We start from the raw sequence: 20,123 nt of genomic DNA, 5'->3' as shown, positions 1-20,123 counted from the left end.
CGTAAAGTTTGCCACTTTACGTGATGGGTGGGTTGTAGAAGAGTAGATCTATGGATTGGAGCCCCTGCATTGCTTAGAAAGGCACTTTATGGATTAAGAACTAGTGGTACTCGGCGAGTCACATGGGTGTACTCGGCGAGTTGCATGAAGATAGGCAGCAACTCAGCGAGTTGGAAGAACAACTTGGCGAGTCTGTTGAAGATTTCCTTGAACTCAGCGAGTCTTGTCATGGAACCCTAATTTTTCTTGTTAAGTCGTGAATCTGTGAGTCGAGGGAAGACTCGATGTGTTGAACAGGAAAGCACTCGAAGATCCCTGAACTCAGCGAGTCTTAGGGCGACTCGGCGAGTTGAGTCAAGGCATGAGAGTTTTCAGAGCATAGGAACTCAACGAGTCATTGGGTTGAATCAACGAGTTGAGTCACGAAATAGGGGTTCTCAAAGCATAGGAACTCGACGATTCAGTGACTTGATTGGGTGAGTAGAGTCAGTCAGGAAGTTTGACTTGGACTAAGGACTTTGACTTTGACCGAGAGTTGACCAGTTGACTTCCAGGGGTATTTTGGTATTTGTTGATATTTACTGAGTTTAGTAATTTGGTGCTGTCCAGCGGAGGAGTTTGTGTCAGAGATTGGAGCAGCATGATCTTATTTCTTCAGCCTTCAGTTGCAAGTGAGTTATCCTCACTATATCGACAAGGTCTACGGCACCAAGGTTAGCCCTTATCGGATGGAAATCCGGGTAGTTGTTTGTTATGTTATTGTTTTGCTATGTTTGCATCCTGTTAGTTAGGATGGTATATGTTAGAGACCTGGTTAGGGTCGGTATCCTGGTTTTAGGATGATGCTATGTTAGTGACCGGTTAGGTCGATCCTGGTAAGGATGTGCTATGTTATGTAATCTGCTAGTTTGGTTGATGGGTTATGAATTTTTATATGATTTTATGTTTATATGCACATGGTTGTTTTTCTGGGGTTGGGTTGAGGCGGGTCCTACTTTGTGCTGTAGGCCAACATACCCAAGGCGGACCGGAGGTTCCGAAGGCCCAGCGAGCAGTCCGGATAGGTTGTAGGCCCCAAGAGGGCGGACCAGACATGTCGAGGCTCGGAGAGTGGACCAGACCGACTGAAGGCTCGATGCGGGCGGACCAGTCATACTATAGACTCAGAGAGTGGACCAGGTGGATTGAAGGCCCGTTGACGGAGAACCAATCACATTGTAGACTCGACGTATATGGCTAGACTCAGCGGGTGGACCAGGGGGCTGAAGGCCTGGTGCAGCGGACCAGTCACACAGTAGACCCGAAGTGCATGGTTGTTCTGTTTGTTTTTGATATGATATGTGTATGGTATTGTGGTTGGTATTTTGGGGGTATCTCACTAAGCTTTCGGGCTTACAGTTGTGGTTTTATGTTTCAGGTACTTTAGGAGATCATGGCAAGGCAAAGGCGTGATCGTACCGCTCCTCATGTTTTATGTACTTATGATGTGATTCTGGGAAATACTCTGATAATGAATGAATTGAAAACCTTTTTGTAATGAATTAATGAAAATGGGTTGTTTTTGAAAAGTTTAAATTGGTTTGAATTTTTAGAGCGTTACAAGTTGGTATCAGAGTCTTGGATTGAGTGAATTGGAGGAACATTCGTGTGAATCCAGTCTCAAATCAAGGAGAGTTTTCAAAAGGGAATTTAAAATGGTTTTCAAAAATGAATAAAGGAGGACGCGGAGGTATGATCAGCTGGAGCTAGTAAGTAGCCCCAAAATACCATACAAGTTATTTGTTTATGAGATATGATAGAACAACATGCTAGTACTAGGATAGGGATCTTCAGGAATTGCATGATAGAGTTGCCTGATTTATGATGCTTGTTAGCCTAGGATTCCTTCTGTATGAGATTTTCATTGTTCCTCTAGGGGTGAGGGCTGATTGCTTGTTATGTATGTTCATCACTAGGGTGTTGTGGTGATACTTGATATAACTATGGGTAAGTATGGAAGGTAGTATGGACCCGTACTACTGAAAGCACAGGAACCATATGCGTATCAAGGAAGTCACAACCCCTAGGGTTGGGTTAGGAGTTGGTTCCTGGGTTAGTGGGAAGTATCTGATGTTTTGCGGTGATTTCAATATGGTGGTTACGAGGCATGCTGGGAGCGGATCCGGATCAGGATCAGGAGTAGGAGAGGGTGGTCAGGGTGGGTCAATAGTGCCCAAGGTTATTGGTCATATGAGCACAGACAAGTTGGATGCTAGGATTCGTGGGATCCTACATGATGAGGTTGCTGCTGTATTCCGGGCTGAGTTGCCGGAACTTTTTGGGTCGATCAAGACCGCCATGGTCGAGTATTTTGATGAGCGCTGTGCGGCTCTAGCAGAGACAGCGGCCGCGGCAGCCGCTGCGGCTGTGGCAGCGGCAGGGGGAGGAGCCAGTAGGGGCTTTTAGTATTGGGATTTTGACAACACGAAGCCCATACTTTTGATGGAGTTTAGGATCCGATTATTTCTATGAGATGGTTGTCAGATGTGGAGGGATGTTTCTTCACATGTTCATGCCCTGCTGATCAGAGGGTGAGGTGTGCTCTGAACCTGTTGAGGCTTGGGGCGAAGGATTGGTGGAGATTGACTACGGGATCTTATTCTGATGCGCAGCGATTGTGGTTACTTAGTATCAGTTCCGAGACATGTTCTCTACTCGTTATGTTCCGCGGGTGGAGCGGGTGAGATTGGCTCAGCAGTTTTTGGAGCTGAAGCAGGATTTGGAGTCGGTGATGAAGATCACCAAGATGTTTACTAAGAGGGAGATGTTTTGCCCAGAGTTTGCTTCAGAGCAGGCTCAGATGTCCTGATATCTGAGTATGCTCAAGAGAGATATTAGATAGTTAGTGTCTACGCAGAGGTGTGATACCTTGTTGGAGTTGCAGGAGGCCGCCCGGCGACGTGATTTGGAGATTGAGTTGCAGTTGCGAGAGCAGAGACAGGCCCCGGTGCAGTCGCAGCTGCCGCCGAAATGGTCCAAGACCGTTGATTCTAGGTTGGGAGATCAGGGCAGCCGCACTTGTGAGAAGTGCGGGAAGGGTCACACCGGAGCTTGTAGGTCCGGTGGTGCGTGCCGCAAGTGCCGGAAAAAGGAGCATTATGCGAGGGATTGCCGTCAGTCAGCCCCGTTTCAGGATATGAGGATTTGTTAACAGTGCCATCAGGTTGATCACATGCAAGCCAACTGTCCACAACTTGCTGCAGGACCGGTGCAGGCTCCAGCACTGGCCACTTTGAGGATTACGGGTGGAGGTCAGGGTGGAGCAGAGCCCGCGAAGGCTCAGGGGCCCGTTTTTTAGCTTACAATAGAGGAGGTCAGGGCAGAGCCGGATGCAGTTGCGGTTATGTTTTCGTTTCATTTCCGTTGGCTTATCATGCTATCTTTGTGGCATTGTATTTTATTCTCCATTCTGCATGTTTTCGTGGTTTCGTTGGGAGTGTTAGTAGCTAGGAGTTGTAGGTGGGTAGCATCCAAGGGTTTGATAGTCAGAAATTGTTTGTAAGGTCTTATTGTTGGATATAGCAATTGGGATTTGAAAAGTGTTCAGCAGGGAGTCGAACTCCCTTATAGTTCGTGATGTGCGATGCCTGAAGGTGATTTCGTGGAGATTACTCGTTTCGGAGGAAACCAGTTCGTGGATATGCAGAGTATGTTGAGTAAGGATGATTGTTCTACACCAGATGATTCATAGGTGGTTGGAAATTAGTGTTCTGAGTGGGTACAATTGGAAAATTCTCAGGAGGATCGACAAGCATTAGAGATGGATTAGCAGTTGGGATTCGACAGTGTTTCACTCAGCCAAGAGTGTGGGCTGGTATGAGTGAGTGACAAACGAGTGGGGGCAGGGAGCATACCAGGGTTTCAGGGAAGGTAGTGGTCAATGTGAGGCCTGGGTTAGGCCATGGGAATGATTACGGGAGCGAAAGGAGAGTTCGGAACCCCTAGAGGGCTAGAACAGTATACGCGGGAGAGATTCCCCGGGAGGATGGTTTAGGGTGACGTACGACAGTTTTGTAGCGGTCCAGATAGAATGAAGGCCAGAAGGCGTACCAGTCGGGCCAAAGGCTTAGGGAATGGTCTAGACAGGCTGAAGGCCCAGAGGGGCGGTCCCGACATGCTGAAGGTTCTGAGAATGGTCCAGATAGGCTGAAAGCCTCGTAAGGCGGTCCAGTCATGTTGAAGACTCGGTAGGTGTTAGTGGATCAGGTATGAGGAGATTGAGGAAATGCGTCACCAAGGAAATGAAAATGGATATGGTCTGTCCCCAAGTATTGATCATGATAGTGAAAGGAAATGCTTGGACCTGAGAGTCCTTGCGAGCAGATTCAGAGTATATGGGAGTTCGAGGATAGCGGTTGCTCTACATGGATAATGTAGAGTGAAGTGTACCTTATTAGCACGTGCCAGTGTGGTAAGGGTGGATGAGTGGATTTCCTGAAAAGGAAAGGCATGTAGCTTCGGAAAAAGCATGGGTACTTCAAAAGAGGAGGAAGTGGAATAAGTGGAATTATTGTCGGTGCTTGAGGTATTGGTAGTAAGTATTGGGATTATACCAGTGGTATGGAAACACATTCGGGTTGGGTGTTTGTTGAGGTTGCAGAAGGATTCCGGTAGTATAGAACCAGAGGAGTTCGGAAGGCATGCAAGGAGGGAGCCTTGGATTTTCTATATGGTTGTGATCAGGAGGTGATGTATGTAGTTGTAATTCATCCTAGGGATGTATGGAGGTATCGTCAGTGTGTCAGGTTTTCCAGCCTGAGAATGTTGGATCAGGTACATCATGTGTACGTGATTGCAAATGAGAGCGCATGGGAGTGCTCAGGAGCTGAAGGATGTGTCATCCTGTCAGCTCGGGAAGAAACAAGTTGGATTCGAAAAGGAAAGCGGGATAAGTCCCAGCAGTTGGTGTTGGGTCATGACCCGGTGGTTCAGGGTGAAAACTAGCTATGTAAGAGTCAAGTGATTGTTGTGATTTGGAGTGATGAGGGTATCATCGGGTGATCATTGGTTAGCAAGGGTTGTTATCAGAGAAAGAAGCCGGTGGCCGGCTTGAATTAGTTGTCGTAACTCTGGGAGGAAAGAGTTAGACCTTGCAGAGGGTTGATAGCAGCATTCGGAGGAACCTGGGTCGATCGATGCCAGGAGGTGCATTGTGGGGGAATGATCTGGAATTGTGTGTTGCAGCAGGCTTCGACGATGAAGCCTAATTTAAGTGGGGTAGAATTGTAACATCCCGGAAATTCAGAAGTATAGTTGAGGGTGTAAAGTGTAAATAAGAAGGTCGACCCGACGAGTCGATGGATAGACTTAGCGAGTCGAGTCGCGATTCTGGTCACCTGTTAAGTGACCAACTTGGCAAGTCGCATGGGTGGACTCAGCGAGTTGGTGTTGTATGGAGAAAACCCTCATCCTAGGGGTTGTGCCCTATATATATATAACATAATAGCCTCCCCTAGCCTCTTTACCCTCCCCTGAGTTCCAGAAACCCTAATAGACGTGAGTGAGAGATTGGAGCACATTTCGGAGCTTGAATAAGTGGATTAGGAAGGAAATCTTGAAGAGCAAAGGGGTTGCAGCAAGGAAGGGACATAGATTCGAGGTCTACTTCAGTGGGAGCTTCTATTGGAGGTAATAATCTGTTCTTGAGCTTTTGTGCATCTAGATCTATCAATTGTGGGGTTTTGGGGGGCATAAATAGGGTCCATCTCGAGTTTTAGTTAGATCTAAGGATGCTACTGTAGATCCAGGCTGTTAATGATCCAAGAAGCCATAAATTCTATGCCCAAGAGTTGTTGGTGAAGTTCATTTGTCCCAAACCCTATCCTTAGAGTGTTTTATGCTTAGATCTCTTTGGATTCACGTAAAGTTTGCCACTTTACTTGATGGGTAGTTTGTAGAAGAGTAGATCTATGGATTGGAGCCCCTACATGGCTTAGAAATCTACGGTATGGATTATGAACTAGTGGTACTCGGCGAGTTGCATGAAGATAGGCAGGAACTCGGCGAGTTGGAAGAACAACTCGGAGAGTCTGTTGAAGATTGCCTTGAACTCGGCGAGTCTGTTCTTAGGCTCGATGAGTCTGGTCGTGGAACCCTAATTTTTCTGGGTAAGTCGCGAATCAGTGACTTGAGGGACGACTCGGTGTGTTGAACTGGAAAGGACTCGAAGATCCCTGAACTCAGTGAGTCTTGGGGCGACTCAGCGAGTTGAGTCGAGACATGAGAGTTTTCAGAGCATAGGAACTCGACGAGTCATTGGGTTGACTCGGCGAGTTGAGTCACTAAATGGGGGTTCTCAGAGCATAGGAACTCGACGAGTTAGTGGGTTGATTGGGCGAGTAGAGTCAGTCAGGAAGTTTGACTTGGACTAAGGACTTTGACTTTGACCGAGAGTTGACCAGTTGACTTCCAGGGGTATTTTGGTATTTGTTGATATTTACTGAGTTCAGTAATTTGGTGTTGTCCAGTGGAGGAGTTTGTGTCAGAGATTGGAGCAGCGTGATCTTATTTCTTCAGCCGTCAGTTGCAGGTGAGTTATCCTCACTATATCGACAGGGTCTACGGCACCAAGGCTGACCCTTATCGGATGGAAATCCGGGTAGTTGTTTGTTATGTTATTTTTTTGCTATGTTTGCATCCTAGTAGTTAGGATGGTATATGTTAGAGCCTTGGTTAGGGTCGGTATCCTGGTTTTAGGATGATATTTGCATCTCACTAAGCTTTTGGGCTTACAATTGTGGTTTTATGTTTCAGGTACTTCAGGAGATCGTGGCAAGGCAAAGGCTCGATCGTACCGCTCCTCATGTTTTATGTACTTATGATGTGATTCTGGGAAATACTCTGATAATGAATGAATTCAAAACCTTTTTATAATGAATTAATGAAAATGGGTTGTTTTTGAAAAGTTAAAATAGGTTTGAATTTTTAGAGCGTTACAGTCATACATAAATTTCTCATATCAAACTAGAGTATCATTTCAAACATATTTATTTTATCACAGTAAATGTCCAAGCTAAAACCTCTTGGTGTGTGCCATGCGATCATCCCGAGTTCTTCCCTCTGCTATCGGAAGTATCTGAAACCAAAAACTGAAAATCGTAAGCATGGAGCTTAGTGAGTTCCTCAATCTAGCACATACCAGATACTAGGCCTCTGCCCACTACATCGGGACTGGCCCGACATCCGAATAGCTCTGACATCGGACCCGCCTGGCATCGAGTCCCGCTCGGTATATAGATCTGTCTCTCTTAGGCCTCGCCTGACTCTAGGCCTTGCCCGCTAAACACATACAATCATATATTATAGCACATAACACATAAACTAATCATACTCTATTGACTCATGTTCTAAGGCCTCGCCTATCTTGGGCCCTGCCCCTGTCCTGCTATTGATGAGTCATGGAACACCATCCACGCTCCTGCTGATAATGAGATACTGGTCCCCGCCCACACCCACCTCTCTCCTAACTTAGGCCTCGCCCCCACTCTACTACTAATAAGATACAAAACCTCATCCATACTCTGCTTGTGGTGAGATACGGGACCTCGCCCACACTCACCTCCCTACGAGGCACATACAAGTATCACACAGACCACAAGTATAATCTTACATACAAACATTCCTTGGGCACCCGTCCGGCATAAGACCTTGGTCCGGAATTACTTACTAGCATACAGTGCCTAGGGCTAACCCCCGGGTCTTCCTATGCATAAACTACATCAGTCGGCATTGTGGACTTAGACCCATTCACACAGTGAGGAGACTCACCTTGCGGTGCTGAAGTCCTATTGATACACTTCTGGATGCTAACTGGAAATTCCTTGAACTGCTGATCCTCCGGCTCCTTGAGCTACCAATACCAAAATATCATTTTAGCTCATACCATTAATTCTCTTTAGGTAAAAATGACAATTTTACCCTCCTAGCCCAATCTGGTCCATAACTAAAGTCCAACACCAAAAATATAAAGGCCCAACACTAGGTAAGCTTCTGAAACCCAATAGCGGCCCACTAATGGCCCAATTTGCTAAATTGGGCCCAACCCCTCTATTGGGCCTTACCCTAAGCCTAAATATATTCTTCGCACAACTTATGTGACTTCTAATGGCCCACCAAGGCCCAAAGACCCAAATCATGTCCCAAATCGTGGCCTACAAGCACAAGGCCCAACTAACATAGTACGTTGGGCGTACATCCACATATGCTAAGCGTAATGACTAAGTGGTGCATACGTTGGGTGTAGCTCCACGTACGCGCAGCGTAACCCCCTGCTAAGTCAATTTCTCATTAAGTGCTTAATACGTCACTTTAGAAGCTACAATCACAGATCCTGATCCTTTTCCACGTCTTAATCCATAAAGTCACTGACTTGGTGACTTTACTTGACCCAAACAAGCCCAAACTCCAAAAATGATGCATTACTTCCATGAAGAGGGCTAGATCTCATGCATGAATTCAAATGGACCATCAAGATGGCAACTTTCTGCCATATGGACTCATATAAAACTGAGAAAGCCAACTCTAAGTCTAACAAAACGAGTTGAGTTAAAAAGGTCCAATCTTGGGACCTAAAAGGTCCAAAAACTCCATCATAGAAGATCTAAGCATTTAAGGTACAAGTTCAAGAATTTATACCTCAATAAAGTCTGGAATGAAGTAATAACCCCAGATCTATACCTTCTCCTTCAGTCCACCACCTTCCTTGTTCTTCACTTGCTTGAGAAAATGGCTTTACAACACTAGAATACTCTCCAAAGTCCTCCAAAGCTCCAAAAACACTCAAGGGATGGTTAGGGTCTCGTGGTGGCTGTCCATGGGTGAAATGGAGGCTGACCCTTGAGGCATATCATTCCTTATATAGTGCTTGACCCTAAATTAGGGTTTTCTGGGCTCTGGACGTACGTTGGGCGTACGCCTAAGGCACCTGCGACCATTTCCCTTTATACGCGGGGTGTAACCTAGATTACGCAAGGTGTACGCTCGTGCCTCTCAATTTGCATGCAAGGTCCTTCCTTATCACTCTTTTTTCATTAGGGACCATTTATGCCAATAACTTCAAAGTGTCATATCTTCCTTATCCGAGGTCCGTTTCTGACGAACTTTATATCCACAAAAAGGTGGCGAGAAGTCGTACGCTTCTAGCGATAGGGTGTTACAAAGCATCTATAAGGAAAAATATTATACTCTGGAGTTCATCAAACTCATAAAGTTCCAAGCTTGGACATATACCTCTGGAAGATGCACCAACAAGTGTATAACTTAGATCCAAAAGCTAGATGCTCAAGCTGTGCTCTTTCAAGGCTCGTTCTTCTTCCAAGGACAAACATAACAAGTCATCACCCCACTAGATCCACATAATAAATCCACCAAGATTCAAATTTTATGCTTCCTGGAGCTAGATAAATATGATTAGGGCTTGGATCCATAAGCTCCAAGCCAAGGAATGCGTCCTCAAGAAACTCCTTCTTCCACAATAAGCACCAAAAACCTCACTAAATCACCAAAAAAAACACTCAAGAATCACTCCAATGGAAGATTAGGGATGGTGGCTGAAGATATTAGGGTTAGGTTATGAGATGTGGAGCTTAAATAGGATCCAAGACCCTAAAATAGGGTTCAGGTCTGATTGGCGTACGCCCAACCTACATATGGTACGCCCAACATACTCTGAAGAACATTCGCGACCATCCTTGTCAGTACGCCCAACGTACTCCAAAGTACGCCCAACGTACTGCCTTCTTCACTAGTACGACCCGCGTACGCTTTGTGTACACCCAGCGTACTCGGCTAACCCTGAAACCACAAAACTTCCATAGGCCATAACTTCTTCGTTATAAATTTGTTTCTGATGATCCTTATATCCAAGAAAAGGTAAAGAGAATCCCCAAACATCTACCAACTTTATTCCTCCTGAAGCCCACTCGAACTCAGGTCCAAATTCATGAAAATCCCGCACCAGCGCCTTTAACAATACATTAGGGCTCTAAAGCACAAACCGAACTATTTCATCACACATCCTACCTTACCCACATCCCAAAAAGGGCCTAAACCTTTCTCCTTAAAAGAATAAAAACCTTCTCATACTCGGATTAAGGCCCACCGGCCTTATATCACAAAACAATGTGAAACAAAATGTTACAGAATCAACTTTCTTGTCATATTTATATGTACATTTGTGATATATTTTTAAATACACTATTTACATTTATTTGTATATACATTTATTTTTTCAATTACTAAGAAATACCCAACAAAAAAATATAAAAAAACATATAATTTAGGATAATGTCAATTTAATTAGGGTTGGTTGGTATTTTCAAATTTTTTTGATCATAACGTGTTGTTGTCTTGTGCTATTGAAATCAAGTATCATATCGGAAATTGATCATTTCCCTATTCACATGGTTACTCTCGTTCCTCAAGAAACTATTTGTTGTTCATCATTAATTCATAGGTCTTCATATACTTATATATATATATATACACCTAAAACATGTATTTATTTGATGTACCGTGTTTTGAAATTTTATACTCAAAATAGAATTAAAAAAGATTGACAATTGTCTATGACTTCTATTTGTTGTCTTCCTGTGAGATTTGATCAAAATTCTTACACTTGTGGGGTCTGCATTCGCAAACTATCTCTTTAGAGCAAAATTGTATATAGTTACAAGGTCTTTCTAAATGTAGCTAAAGACAACTTAGTGTGTAAGTAAATTGAAATCAAATACATTTATCAAGAAATTGCATGGCACAGTCAATATCATGACCCCCAAGTATAGAGGTTGGAAACATACCTTATTAAGTTTTCGCTTCTAGGGAGCCCTAAATCTTTGTTGATTGTGGGTGTGGTATGTTTTTTATTTTGTGATCATCTATATCTTCCTTTTTTATTTATTGAACCTATTATCGTCTCATAAAATCTTTTTGTTACCAAAGACAATATCATAAAATGCGCAATATTAAAATCGGAACGACATAAATACTAATGGTTGTAGAGGAGGAACATAATGAAGCAAAGGTGATGTTAGGAATTGTCCTCTTGTAGAGGAGGAACATAGATACTAATGGTTGTAGAGGAGGAACATAATGAAGGATGTGGACAGTGTAACGCCCCAATTCTTAGGTATTGTTTTAAATAAGATTTCTTGGTTTAAGACCTACTTGATGAGTTGGTTTCCCAACTCGTTGAGTAGCAGCGGGGTGGGATCGCGTGTTAAGTGACCTACTCGACAAGTCCATAGTGGGGCTCAACGAGTAGGAGCTGGCAGACGAAACCCTAAATCCTGGGATTCTGCACCCTATTTAAAGAAACACAAGCCTCTTTCAGCCTCTTTACAGTCTCTTGAGAGCATAGCAAAACCCTAATACGTGTGTGTGTGCCCATTGTGTGTTCGAAGCTTTGAAAGAGGATTTTTGGTTTGAAGACCTTGGGAAACAAGTGGATTGGAGCAAGGAACTCGGGGGAAATCCAGATCTAGTCCTATTGGGATCTTTTGGGAAGGTAACAAGTTGTTATCTTCATCTTATTTCATTCTAGACCTCCTTGGATGGAGTTTAGGGTCCTTGGTTTGGTCATGGAGCTATTTTCTGGGGTATGAGCTCAGATCTAAAGTTGTAACTTCAGATCTAAACTCTCTGTGGGTTGTAAGACTATAAAGTTTCTAGCCTTGGCAAGTTAGAACCCATCCCTAAGTGTAAAACCCCATTTCAAGCTTAGTTTTGGCATTTTGAGTCAATAGAGCCTTGCATGCACGTAACCTTGCAAATTTACGTGATAAGCATGCCTAAGGATGTCGGATATGTAGTTTGGGGTCTTGGCATGGCTTAAAAGTGTCTGCATGGTAAACTGACTGAAGGGACTCAGCAAGTCGCAAAGCCGAATTGGCGAGTCATATGAAGACATGCATTGAACTCGATGAGTTGGATGAACAACTCGGCGAGTCCTATGAAGATTGCCTTAAACTCGACGAGTTGGATGAGCAACTCGACGAGTCGGATGAGATTTCCCCATGAGATGAATGCACGGGAATATGTCGAGTTTCATATAAGAAACCTGACGACTAGTCTGAGAGTCGGATCGTAAACTGAGGGAACTCAACGAGTCATTTGATGACTCGGCGAGTGGGCAAGTACTTCAAAGAACACGGCGAGTAGACGAGGGAACTCGGCGAGTAAGGGTCAACATGGACTGTTAACCTTTACCAAGGACTTTGACTTTGATCAAAGGGAGATTAGTTGACTTATGGGTTACCTTGAAAGGTTGGGGAACTAATGGTGTGAATATGTTGTGATAATAGGTGGTGGAGTTTTTGGCTGTGATCTGAGGGTTGGAGTTTATCTACCGAGTCTACATCCACAAGGTGAGTTATCCTCACTATATCGACAGGGTCTAACGAACCAAGGCTGGCCCTTAGTTACTATGGGTATGATATGATATATGTGATTATGATCCGATGGATCGGGTTCAGGATAGACTGTATGTTATGCGTTTATGATCCTTAGGGATTGGTATGTTAGTGGCCTACTACGTAGGTGCTCTAGTTACGCGGGATTGCTACGATTGATGATCAGTATGGTAGATATGTTGATGCTTGTATATGTCAGTATATGTTAGTTATGTACATGGTTATTTGCTTAATGGGTGGGTTGAGGCGGTACTGCTTTGTGCTGAAGGCCAACATACCCTATGAGTGGTCCGGGGTGACTGTAGGCCTACGTGGCGGTCTAGTCATGCCGAAGTCTTGGTATAGATTCAGTTAGAATGTAGGCCCTGTAGGGCGGTCCAATCAGGCCAATGGCCCAGTATGCTTGTTGTTGAGTGATCTGTTGTTGATATGGTATCTCAATGTGGTATTGGTATTTTGGGGTAGCTCTCTAAGCCCCCAGGCTTAAAGTTTTCAGTTTATTGTTTCAGTAACTTCAGGAGATCATGGGAAGGCGAAGGCGTGACCTTACCGCTCCTCATCCTTATGATCTATTTTGGAACACTCTGATGGATATTGATTTGAAAATGTTTTGTAAACAATTACACTTTGGTTTCTTTTGTTGATTTAAAAAGTATAAATTTGGCGTAAAATTTATGGGTGTTTCAAGTTGGCATCAGAGCCTTGGTTTGAGCGAATTAGAGGAACACCCGTGTGAATCCAGTATCAAATCAAGGGAATTTTTGGAAAGTAAAATATTTTTTTTAAATGGTTTTAAAATAAAGGATGGAGGATGAAGAGAGTACGATCAGCCGGAGCCTGTAAGTAAACTTGTAACTTCTCAAATTTCAGAAGTATAATTTAAGGGCCTAAGTGTAAATTTGGAGCATGGACTCGACGAGTAGGATCGCTTACTCGCCAAGTCGGAGCGGGTTTGGGTCACGGATTAAGTGACCAACTCGCCGAGTACGAATATGGACTCGGCGAGTTGGTGCTGAAGGGGGAAAACCCTAATTCCGGGGGTTGTGCCTTATATAAAGAACATCATATTCCTCCCTCAGCCTCTTTACTTCCCTATTGAGTTCCAGAGTCCCTAGAAATGTGTGAGCTTTCATCATTTGAGAGAAAAGAATTTTGGAGGAGGGAACCTTTGAAAGGAACTTGAAGATCAAGAGGTTTGCTTCAAAGGAGAGGTGTAGATCCGAGATCTACTTCAGTTGTGCTCATCTTGGAGGTAATAAGTTGTTACCTTCACTCTTTTGCATCTAGATCTATTATTGTCATGATATTTGGGGTTTTTATGCCACGTTTAAGAACCAGTTCGAGTTAGAGCCCAGATCTGAAGTTGCTACTTCAGATCTAAGTGTATTTTGGTATGGAGAGTCATAAAGTATTACTCTTGGCAGTGTAAATGAAGCATGGTTGCCTTGAACCCTAGTTTGAAGTGTTTTGGGCCTAGAACTCCTTAGCCACACGTAAAGTTTGCAACTTTACGTGAGGAATAGGCTTTGGAAGAGTGGATCTACAGGTTGGAGTCCCTGTATGACTCAAAAAGCCCCTGAATGTATGAAGGATTGAATAGACTCGGCGAGTCCTTCGAGTGGACTCAGCGAGTAGTATGAAGATGGAGATGAACTCGACGAGTTAGATGAACCACTCGGCGAGTCTGTTGAAGATTGCCTTGGACTCGGCGAGTCTGTTCTTGGACTTGGCGAGTCAAGTCGCGAAACCCCAAATCCTTCAAGTTAAGACTCGAATAAGTGAGTTGAGTGGAGACTCAGTGAGTTGGACAGGTCAGGACTCGGAAATCGGTACACTCGGCGAGTCAGGGGATGACTCGGCGAGTCGAGTCACGAATGAAAGGATCCTAAGCGTATGAACTCGGCAAGTCAGTAGGCTGACTCGGCGAGTAGGGTAAACCTGGAAGGTTGACTTTGACCAGGACTTTGACTTTGACCAGAGTTGACTTAGTTTGACTGTTCAAGGGTAGTTTGGGACTAAGTGTTATATTTGGTATTAGTAGATCGGGGAGTCATTGGAGTAGCAGTGCGGGAGTTGTTAGATAGAGGTCAGAAGAGTATCAGCAAGAATTTCAACAGTGCAGGTGAGTTACCTTCCAGTAGCGGTGGGTCTACGGCCACAACGTCGACCCACCATTAGGAGTTGTATGTTAGATGATTGTCTTTGTGATATTCATCTAGGTTTGCTATTACCTGATATGATGTTATGTGCTAGTGACTGTAGGAGAGATAGTCCCCAGAGTATCGGTCAATAGGGTCGAAGGGGTAGTCATGCCCAGCCTCATATGTTGTGTGCTAGTATGATATGATGCTATGTGCTAGTGACAGTAGGGGAGATAGTCCCCAGAGTACCGGTCGATAGGGTCAAAGGGGTAGTCATGCCCAACCTAATATTTTGTGTGTTAGTATGATATGATGTTATATGCCAGTAGCAGTAGGGGAGATAGTCCCTAAGATTTTCGGTCGATAGGGCCGAAGAGGGGTAGACATACCCAGTCATATTAGATAGAATACAATTATGCGATACATGTTACGTGGTAGTAGTAGTAGAGGGGTGAAATAGTCCCCAGTATCCGGTCGAGAGGACTGAAGGGGAGGTCAGCACCCAGATATGCTAGCTAGTATCCGGTCGAGAGGACCGAAGAGGAGGCCAGCACCCAGATATGCTAGCCAGTATCCGGTCGAGAGGATCGAGAGGGTAGGTCAGGCACCTCGATATGCCTGACAGTATTTGTATGTTATATGATTGGATGGTATGTGGTACGTTGGGGGAACTCACTAAGCTTTGTGCTTATGGTTTTCAGTTTTGGTTTCAGGTACTTCGTTTTTAAAGGAAAGGAGTCGGCTCAATCGCAGCGCATCACACTATGTTTTCCGCACATGAGATCTTTGGGAAGGCGAAGGCATGACCGTACCACTCATCATCATTATGATCTGTTTTGGGACACTCTGATGGATATTGATTTGAAAATGTTTTGTAAACAATTACACTTTGGTTTCTTTTGTTGATTTAAAAAGTTTAAATTTGGCTTAAAATTTATGGATGTTTCAGACAGAGCGAAGATGTGTTTCACTATTGGACTTCAGGAATTATAAAACATAACATTTGTCAAAATGTTAAACACTGTGCATAATAGCACATCAAGCTACAGTGCTTTTTGTACTTCACTTGAAGGCGTTTTGCAACTATTTCTCTGGTACTCCTTATTTTCCCACAGTGTGTGTGGTATGGGCTTCAAGAGGAACGACATGGTAAGGAGAGGATATAATTTCCCTCTTTAAGAAGATTTCTCTCTCATGAAAATTTTTCTCGCACTTTTCTTCTATCCATCTTTAAGAAATTTTAACTCTCATGTGCTTAGATTGAGTGTGAGAGGGTGAGCGGTAAGAGATGATATGTGAAGGAAGGCTATTTCTAATTTTTCTAATAGCGGTGGTTGCAGTGGGTCGTGATGGTGGTGATGGAAATTGTAAATCGTGGCAATGAAGATGATTGTAGCATCAATGGTGATGGGTGGTTCTGGTGGTTGAATTTTAGAGAGATGTAAAAGGAATAGGGAAATCTCTTCTCTTACGATCATTGCTTGACGACCTCACAAACTCCGATTTCCCCATAAAGAACATTATCGTTGGCTCCATGACAGGTACTAATTTTGTCAAAATCAACTTCGTATCTTTGATGACAGGGGAGAGTTCAATGGCGCTCACGCTTCGAACGAACTAAAGTTCATCACCAAAGGTATGTGTCGGATGAAGTAGGAAAATGATTCCACATGTTAGCAAATGTACAACTTATAAAGTAGAGGTATATAAGCACGGTTGATCAACATTATGACCAATTTTTTTAACATTACAGGCGTTCAGTGATTCCTCAAGAAATCAGGGTTGGAGTTGGACGTTTTAATGATCTAGAAGAAAATTTTCCAATGCTTTTGGTGGTAAAGTGCTTCTGATATCTGATCCGTCATTTAGGTGTTGTTTGTTTTTTCGAAGCGAAAATTCATGAAGGCTGCAGACCACCTCTGCAATCCTCTGTAGCAGAAGAGGTGGAACAAACAGCTGCAACCTATAATAAGAAGCATGTTTGTTTTTTAACATCTGCAGACTGCTGCAGTAAACTAAAATTCAAATAAACTAATTTTATAAACTGAAAATAGGTCTCAACACTGAAACGTAATAATTCTAGTCTTCAAGATTAAAATAATAATAATAAGAACATGTAAAAAAACAAAAATATAAAACTTTTTTTTTTAAAAAAAAAACTTAAAAAATGTAAAAGAAGCTAATAGTTTTATTCTAAAAAAAAACTAATTTTAAAAAACATTAAAAAGGAAAATAATATAAAAATTAAGAAATTATTGCAAACGTTATCTACAAAGTTCGTAAAAAATTACATACGTTAAAAAAGATGTAACTGAAATTGAAAATATTATTAATAAAACGGTAAAAAAAATTAAAAAAATCAAGTTAAAAAAAATCGTGGAAATTATAAAAAGAAATTGTATCACATCCATAAATAAAAATTTATGAAAATCAATGTTTTAAAAAAAAAAAAAAAAGTTATACAAAAATTCTTAAAAAAACACTTAGAAAAAATGAAAGCTGAAGAGGTTAAAAGAGGCATATCAAGTGTTGCACCACGCAACACACGCACAGAGGTTTTGTAGTCTGAAGTCTTCCAAAAAACAAACTGCTGCGAGAGGGAAAGTGTTGCGCGTGTGCTGCGTCGCGCAACAATAAGTGGTTTTAAGAGGTTTTTTATAGAAAAACAAACAGCACCTTAGTGTTGGAAGATTACATTGAGTCCCTTAAGTTATACTTGAATAGATGCATAGAGGTAACTTTTTTCTATAATTCATTTATGGAAATCTGGATTCAGGTGTCATGTGTATTTATTATGCATACAAACAATATCTCTTTGTAATAGTAGTTAATATCGACTTTCAAATTGTTGGGGTAGATGGAGGTAAAATGTATTGTTTTCTTTAGGTATGATTTGGTTTGGATGTGCTTTCAAGTTTCAAGTTAAGAGATCAATTTAAAGTTTCAAAATAAGAGATTAATTTTTTGAGAAAGCACATATTTGGTTTTGTTAATTTTGTAATGTGAATTTGATTTTCCAGGTCTCCTTGCAAAAGAGTTTTGTCTACCCGTAAAGGCTAACAATGGTAAAATCATATTGAATCGTGGTGAGCATGTTACCTTTTTTAATGCTCTGGTGGTCATTTCTCTTTGTTTGATTGTATCCTTTAATATATACTTTCACAAAATTATATTTATAAAAATTGCATCATTTTGCCAATATAATAAGGTATATTTTAGTTATCAGTACGAAATTTCTTAATAATACACTCAAAAACTATGTGTTGTTGGAATTCATTTCATAATTTTTTATTTCATTATTATGTAATTTGTACCAAGTTTACCAACTGCCTGTAGTTGTGGTAAACCATAACTGAAATAGTTTCTTCTTTTTTTAATGCGATGGAAATGCCACATATTTCAAATTAAAACCCACATAAGTTTATTTTTATCACTACATTTAATACACAGGCTCATGGTAAAGACAATATAGATGCTCTTGAGAAGTCTTTGGTTGTTTGCAACAAGTAAGTTACATTAAATAAACAAATATATCAATTTCTAACATAATGGATGTCTTCACATCGCTGCAAAATATTAACAGTCATTTTCATGCATAAACATACATACTAAAACGTAAAAGAATATATAAAAAAAAAGTCCATCTTATATTTGCCTCACAATTAAAATTATGAATAAAAAGTTAACAAGTTAATTTGAAAATGAATAGAAATGATATTTCTATTTCTGTTTTTGCCACACACCCATTCACACAGTAATTTTCATTGCTATTATGGATTTATGGGTATTTTTTTCAAATTATAGTCTCCTACTAGGAAATTAAATTGAAAACACAGTCCCATAGTTAGTGGTGGTTTACGATGTACAACACTATAATTGTGATTTCTCTTTTTCTACACCCACAGAGCCCGCCGCAGCGCACGCACACACACACACTTTCTTTCTTTCTTTCTCTCTCTCTCTCTCTCTCTCTCTCTCTCTCTCTCTCTCTCTCTCTCTCTCTCTCTCTCTCTCTCTCTCTCTCTCTCCTAAATACAATTACTTTTCATAAAAAATATTATGGGTCTTAATTATATATACAATTGTGTGAAGGCACGACTAATAGCATGCTATTAATTATAATGAAATGAGTGTGAAACATATTCATGAAATACCTCTTGATCTCAATGTTCATGGTTTCCCTATACACTACTGAAAAAATGGCCAATACATTGCTTGAAAAAATATCTACTTCAATGAGCAAAAAGTGAATGGTTATTCAGGTTATTTTCCAATTAGTTGGTTGGACCGTTGGATTAGTTTGAATGTAGGTAGTTTGTGTTGAGCCCATTGGTTTCTTCACCCCCCCCCCCCCCCCCCCCCCCCCGGGTATGTATATTCGGTAAATGAAATGTTCAAACCAAAGTTGTGTAGTATGTACTTCAGTCCTTATGTTTAAATGGGGTGTTTTTCAATAAACGGAAAATGAAAATAGTTTGTGTGTGGAAGCATTTTTTACAATAATACTATAAAGCATTAACGATATTGAGAGTTACTGGAAACCGTTGGTAAACACTTTTACTCTCAACAAATTATTTATGGTATATAGTTTTTTTTTGTTCCAAGATTTTGCTCCATCACCTGCTTCGATTTTACATTTTAACAACATGCTTTGCTTTTTATACCAATATATGCAATGCTAATTAAAGTTTTTACCCATAGTTCATCTATGTATTTTTTTTATTCTATAATTTCATGTCTTTTGGTCATTTTATGTTCTTTAATAGATTGCTTAGTGTGAAACACAAAATTATAAAATAAGACCATTGTTTAATTGTATTGTTATATGTTATAGCATCAAGAAATGAAAGTAGGATGATCTACTATACAAAAATAAAAGTACATTGTTATTTCTTTTGTTTTAACTTTTTATATTTTGAACCATATTCATTTCATTGAATCTTTAGCTTTTATGTAACATGATTTTAAACCATACATTCTTCTGTTGTACTTGCTTTTGTGATTGTGAATTTATATATGGGACAAAAACTGTAGGTTGTGCCATGACATTTTTGTTGGTGACATGGATTGCATGGAAGCTGGTAAGGGTATCAGGCAGCCTAAAGATCATCTAAAAGAGAATCGTACGATAAATTTCAAAAGATGGATTGTATTAATTAAAGTTCAGTTTACCCTTTAAGATCATGTGAAGATGAGTGCATTCTTTTTCATATTCAAATTTATGAATAATTATAATGATAATATTTATTCGCTTTTAGTACCTGCTGTATTTTTGAAGGAGATGGGGTCAAGACTGTCATTGTAAATGAACTATTTCACATGGACTTGATTACAGTAAACAAATCACATAGACCAAAACTATAATATACTCATTTTGTTATTAAAAAATAGTTAAATATAAATGACACTAATTCTAACTCAATAAATTTAGATGGGAATAATTAAGGTAACTCGGGCAATGTACTCTAATTTTTACCCTAAGATTATTAGTAAAAATGAAAAGTATGTTGCTATTTTTGATAAGATATTACAAGCG

Source organism: Lactuca sativa, chromosome 2 (genome assembly GCF_002870075.4).
Source record: "Lactuca sativa cultivar Salinas chromosome 2, Lsat_Salinas_v11, whole genome shotgun sequence".
Lineage (NCBI taxonomy): Eukaryota > Viridiplantae > Streptophyta > Magnoliopsida > Asterales > Asteraceae > Lactuca > Lactuca sativa.
The sequence above is the reverse complement of the archived record's forward strand: the minus strand, read 5'-3'. Positions refer to the sequence as shown.